The sequence below is a fragment of the Ischnura elegans genome, chromosome 10, assembly GCF_921293095.1.
Source record: "Ischnura elegans chromosome 10, ioIscEleg1.1, whole genome shotgun sequence".
NCBI lineage: Eukaryota > Metazoa > Arthropoda > Insecta > Odonata > Coenagrionidae > Ischnura > Ischnura elegans.
This window is the reverse complement of record NC_060255.1, coordinates 37812-43850: the sequence shown is the minus strand read 5'-3', so window position 1 is coordinate 43850 and position 6039 is coordinate 37812. Positions and strand designations below refer to the sequence as shown.

Genomic DNA, 6039 nt, shown 5'->3' with positions numbered 1-6039 from the left:
TACGGATAGTTTACAAATAAACTTCAAAATTACAATATCATTTTTATTTATTTCAGGGTGGACAAAGACAGCCGTTTACCAGGAGTAAAGATTTCGTGTGGTTATCTTAAGTATTAAGGAAACTGACACAAGGAATAAGATACAAGGTGTTTCTATGACTACGGAAGTCGTGTTTGCGGCTGATGGATCTCCTATCAAGTGGATGGTTTTCAGTGATGAGCAGAAGGCCTTTTATAGCTGAGGTTTTTAATACAATTCAGTGATTTCTCTTTCATGCTGTTAATATACTGTGTCTTTCCCAACAGAGTTCATCGGAAGAAAAGCTAATTAGCACTGTTATATGTACCGCGGTATGATGGTAAAATGAAGTCTCTCTCTTTGATGAGTGTAAATCAAGTGGGACGACTTGGTATTATGAGGTATGAGTTGAATTCAGCTCTTGGTAAAAAATCGGATCCGATGAGGTTATTATATGGTTATAGACCCATATAGTGAATGGGTCTTATTATGAGAATTCTCGTGGACGGAAAGTTCACACATGGTGAAAAGAGTGAAATATTAAAAAGGCGCCATAAATACAAAAGGTATCAAAATTGGCAAAAAATAGGCCTAAAATACAAAACCTAAGTAGGCAGGCATAAAGGTACATAAAAGTTAAGCATGTTTTTGCGTGTGATTATGGTTTCTTTGTTTTGTAATGTATTTTTTGGGTGACATCGAATGTATATTTTATATAAATGTGCACTAACCAGCTCCATTACAGGATGAGGTACATATCAAAGTATGAAGGTTTCAATATGGCCTCTCTTTGATATTTGTAATAAGAGGGACGAACTGGTGTGATAGGGTATGAGTTGCATTAATCTATTGGTAAAATCGGATCCGATGACGTTATTATATGGTTATGGACTCATAAAATAAATGAGTCTTTAGGATGAGAATTCTCGCGAACAGAAAATTCGCACAAGACCATGGTGAAAAAAATCACATTTACAAAAGGCGCCAAAAATACCAAAAGGTAGAAAAGTGTAGACGGAAAAAGCCAAAAATACAAAATTTAAGTTGGCATGCAAAAAGGTACCGTGTTTATTAATTTTTAGTGGGTTATTATGATTTTTTTGTTTTGTGATGCATTTTTTGGGTGACTTGCATACTTATACTTCATGTTCATGTGCACTAACCAGCTCTGTTACAGGAAGATGTTGTAGAGAAAAGACAGCAATGAGACCTCGAAGAAAACTAGCGACCCGATATGCGTGTGAACGTTGCGTTTTATACGATGCGTTGCGCGCTTGAGCGAAAATTGCGTTTTGATCGAATGAACGGCGAAAAGATACGAGTGCGATTCGTGTGTCCTCCAAATTTGGGAGGAGAAGAAAGAAGACAACAAGAGAAGAGGACCACATTAAGAAGAAAGCAAGTGAATAAGATTAGCTTTTGGGCCTTTAGGGCCGTGATCTTTGCGTCGAATAAGGCTAGGATTTTTAGCTTGCGTTAATTTTAGTTTTTTTTGTGTCGAACCGAGGTATTGCATGCGCTGTAAACCATTGCATTACACGGGGATGAAACCGTGTCACCTGTATGGAAAAGTGGTAATTTCCTCCTTGTGTCACGGTGACTTCCCGTGCATTGCATTGGGGCGTATGCGATTCCTCGGGGGAAGGGTCATTTATTTTCCTTGTATGTATTCTCTCCCTCTCTCCCCAGGGTCTAGGTCATCAGAACTTCACGTGAAGAGGACCCCAGCTTCAAAACTAGGTTAGCTTTTGGGCCATTATGGCTATGAATCATTGCGTCGAGTAAGGCTAGGATTTTTAGCTTGCGTTAATTTTAGTTTTTTTTTGTGTCGAACCGAGGTTTGTCATGCGCTGTAAACCATTTCAGTGTACGGGGATGGAACTGTGTCGCTTGGATGGAAAAGTGGTAATTTCCTCCTTGTGTCACGGTGACTTCCCGTGCCTTGCATTGGGGCGTATGCGATTCCTCGGGGGAAGGGTCATTTATTTTCCTTGTATGTATTCTCTCCCTCTCTCCCCAGGGTCTAGGTCATCAGAACTTCACGTGAAGAGGACCCCAGCTTCAAAACTAGGTTAGCTTTTGGGCCATTATGGCTATGAATCATTGCGTCGAGTAAGGCTAGGATTTTTAGCTGGCGTTAATTTTAGTTTTTTTTTGTGTCGAACCGAGGGTTCGCATGCGCTGTAAACCATTGCAGTGTACGGGGATGAAACTGTGTCACTTGGATGGAAAAGTGGTAATTTCCTCCTTGTGTCACGATGACTTCCCGTGCATTGCATTGGGGTGTATGCGATTCCTCGGGGGAAGGGTGATTTATTTTCCTTGTATGCTCTAACCCGCTTTCTCCTTAGGCTGAAGATATTCCAGTGGCCGAAGATATGAAGACATCTGAAGAATGAGATAATCAGTTTACTGAAGCAGGAACTGAAGAAAAATCAGCCAGGATATTCCTTACATGGAAATCGGTAAGAATAAATTTTTAAATATATTTCGCCATTGATGTCTTGGATGCTGTTTTGGTTTTTATATTTCATCGCATCGTTAGGTTTATGTAATTATGTTTTGTGGACGAGTAGATGTTACAATGTCTCCTATGAACATAATAAGTTTAGAACCTCAGTTTGATAATGAATTTAAAATGGATTTAAAATGGAATGGATTGTTCAGTACGTTTTTTTAAGCTTTTATTATTAAATTTACTGCATCCGATTGAGTTTATATTTTTCAAATTATTGATGCACATTATATTATTTAGAATAGCTACTTCATTTTTTGTCTTTTCTGTGTCTGTTAAATACATCTTATATTCTCTGAGCTTAATAATACATATAAGTGCATTCCTTTTGTTTAAAGATCTTTTTGCCTCGTAGCACGCGGAAACGTTATGATCACTGCGTCTAATCAGTTTTATTTTTTATTATTTTGAAGCCTTTTTTAATATGCAATCGCTGCATTTATCTGTCCGATGATTGATTCATATTGGTGATTTATTTCAATTCCTTATGATTGAGTTCGAATCTTTCCGAAAACATTTCCAAAAGTTTTTTTTTTTCGGAATATACCTTTTTTGTGAATACGTTTGAATACCTCTCTATGCGTATATAACACTTATTCTGTTGCTGAATTATAGATTCAATGGAAATAATTCAAAATTAATTTTGCAGAGACTTTACTTTAAAGCATTGAAACATGAATGTAAGTTATCTTCAGGTTAGAAATCACCATACATTCTAAAATTTGGTTAACCACTCTGAACAAAACCCTCAATATTCTTTTAAAAATTAGATTTTTCTTCTCGTTCCTCTCTGTCGAAAGGAATCGCCTTTTAAAATTTTCGTGATGAGGTAATATATGCACTTTATAGGCAATTACAATTAGCGCATGGCTGAATAGAAAGTCAATTCTCGCGTCCCATTCATTATAATTACATTTATATGGAGTTAATGTGAGTCCACGGAAGTAAATTCAATTCCCGTTTCTCTCTCATCAGCTGCAAGTCATCGCAGAGGATTATGGCAGTGCGCTGTCGGAAAAAATGGCGCTAATCCGGAATGTGATAATGCAGTGACATCACGCCAAAAGGTAAGAAAATCATTCAGTTACATTTTTTCTGTGTCCGTTGATTATTTTAAAAGTGTGCGATGTGAATAACTCTAAAAAAAAGAGAGGATAATTTTATTATCGTTAAATTCAGTAATATTATTTTTCTTTGACTTGTTCGTTGTGGTACATCGCAATTGATCTGCTTTGATTGGGCCTTGGTAGCGACACGTAAATAGCTTCAGGCAATGGTGTGTTTTTTATTCGGAGACCTAATAACTTCCTCATTTTTTGCCGTTTTTATAGAGTGCATTGAAAGGAGTATTAGAATGAAATTACAATAATAGTAAAAGAATTTGAATCATTCTTCCGATTTCTTCAACTCTTCTGTAGTATCCCTTACGCTTACCGTTAACACCAGTATTTTTCATTCACCTAGGGCGGATATCCGAAATTCAGCCCAACATAAGTTTGGTATTAACTCTGTCAGCTGAGTCAATTACTGCTGAAAATGAGCATTGAACGATGAGTAGTACGAATTTTCATTAAACGGCTCAATTTTTCTCAATTCTCGTTCAGTCATGAGAGTATTATTTCCACCTCTGCGAAAGTAAAATGACGAAAAATGTATTCGTGATTGTAATTTGATCTGGAGAATCGATTTCCACGGAGAGCTGAGCCGAAAAGTCTATTTTTTTCGGAATCGATATTTTAAGGCGCCCATTAATAGATTTTTTGTTGTGGTTGAAAAGAAATTTCATTCTGGCTTCATTTGGCGTCAAATTCTTTAATGGTGCACTTAATGGACATAATTTGATGCATTAAAAATTAGTATGACTATGTAAATTTTTTTTAAATCACATGAAGGGTACATAACTATGTACCATGAAACTCTAAATGACGTATAAAAATTAATATTATTTCATAAAATATTGGGGAGGAAAATATTTTATAATACCTATCTTACCATGCAATTTTTGACAAAATCTAAATGAATATGCATTACATTGATAACGGATTTCCAGAGATTTTTAACGAATAATATTAATAATTGCACTGTGGCTGGACAGTGAAATTAATATTCATTTTCCAGAAAGCCATATTTTTCATATCAGTTTGAACATAGAGTAATTATATACTTACACTATGGTTTGAACCAAAAATGATGATTTACGCCATGTGTCATAAGGAAGAAACGATTTTTCGTGCACAAAATCCGATTTGATTAAATTGACTCTTACGCCATTCACGAGAATACAGGTAAAATTTGAAAGTAACAGTAAACTCACATTCCTTTTATTTATACGTCTTTTTTCATTTAATTTGAATTTTCTGTACTTTCATCGTCAGAATGTATTGATTTCTATACATTTTCCGATGTGTAACGGTGAATATTAATTTTTCAAATAGGTACGCTCCAATTTTTGTGGTTAAGTACTTAGACAAGTGCAAATTATTTATTTTTTCAAGCTTTAAAAATGTCAGTTAATCCTTGCATACGTCAATATCATTTGCTAATTCACCACATGGACCCTAAAGGCTTGGCGAATCTAATATCATCGCTGAATTTCCCCGTCCAATGGTACCATGCATTTTCATTTATTCCTGGAGATATTTATTTTTTACGTTTCTTAACAGATATCCTGTAAGCCCCATTACATAAAAACTATAGTTCATTTTCAATTAATTTTCGTTATCCTTTTTTAAGCTTGTCTTCGTTTAAATTGTGTTTTCAAAGATGATAAATTAATATTTTTAGATAATATAAGCTTTTGGCTGGGATCTAATATTCAGCAACGACACTGAATATTTTTTTTCTAATTTTTAATATACTATTCCACTATTTATAAAGCTTAATCTAGGAAGTCGAATCCATTTTTATTTTCAATCGTATCCTTTCTTATTTTTTTCTACTTGGTCATATCAAGAATAATAACCTTTGTGCCGTACAAGGTGACCTTTCTATCTCATAGATGAGTATATTGGATAATTTGTTTTATCAACAGGGACAGAGAGAGGCAGCTTGCAATGATGGACTTTGAAGAAGGAGATTTAGGGATTAAATAAACGTGGAATGCCTCTACATTGACCAATGGAATTGACTCAGGAACTCAGCAATTATGAAGAAGGAAACAAATTGTGTAGATTGAGAATTGAAGAACTGAAGAGTGAAGAATTTAAGACATGATAGGAACATATGACCCATTTTAAGACTCAAGAGATGAAGAATGGCGGCGATCCGAAGTCTGAAGATTTAGATTATTTTTTTTTCGTATTTTTTGCATATTTCGATTGTATATGCCTCATGTATTTTTTGAATAATTTGATTTAATTTGTGTTTTAATGAGTGAATGGGATTTAGTTTGTGTGTGAGAATGGTATTTAGTATATATGTCTGTATATGAGAGTAATTGAGTCAGTGTGCGATAGAGAACGTGCTTAATGGTGAATGAATGTGTGCTATTAATTGTGAATGGCGTT

At 35.1% G+C, this 6039-nt stretch overlaps 1 long non-coding RNA gene across 1 annotated transcript; it reads left to right on the top strand.

Annotated features, from left to right (window-relative positions):
- The first annotated feature begins 2277 nt into the window (after positions 1 to 2277).
- On the top strand, positions 2278 to 5605 carry LOC124166397. The gene is made up of 3 exons (XR_006866433.1): positions 2278 to 2483; positions 3509 to 3600; positions 5565 to 5605. It is a non-coding gene; the product is annotated as an uncharacterized LOC124166397 (long non-coding RNA).
- The last annotated feature ends 434 nt before the right edge of the window (positions 5606 to 6039 follow it).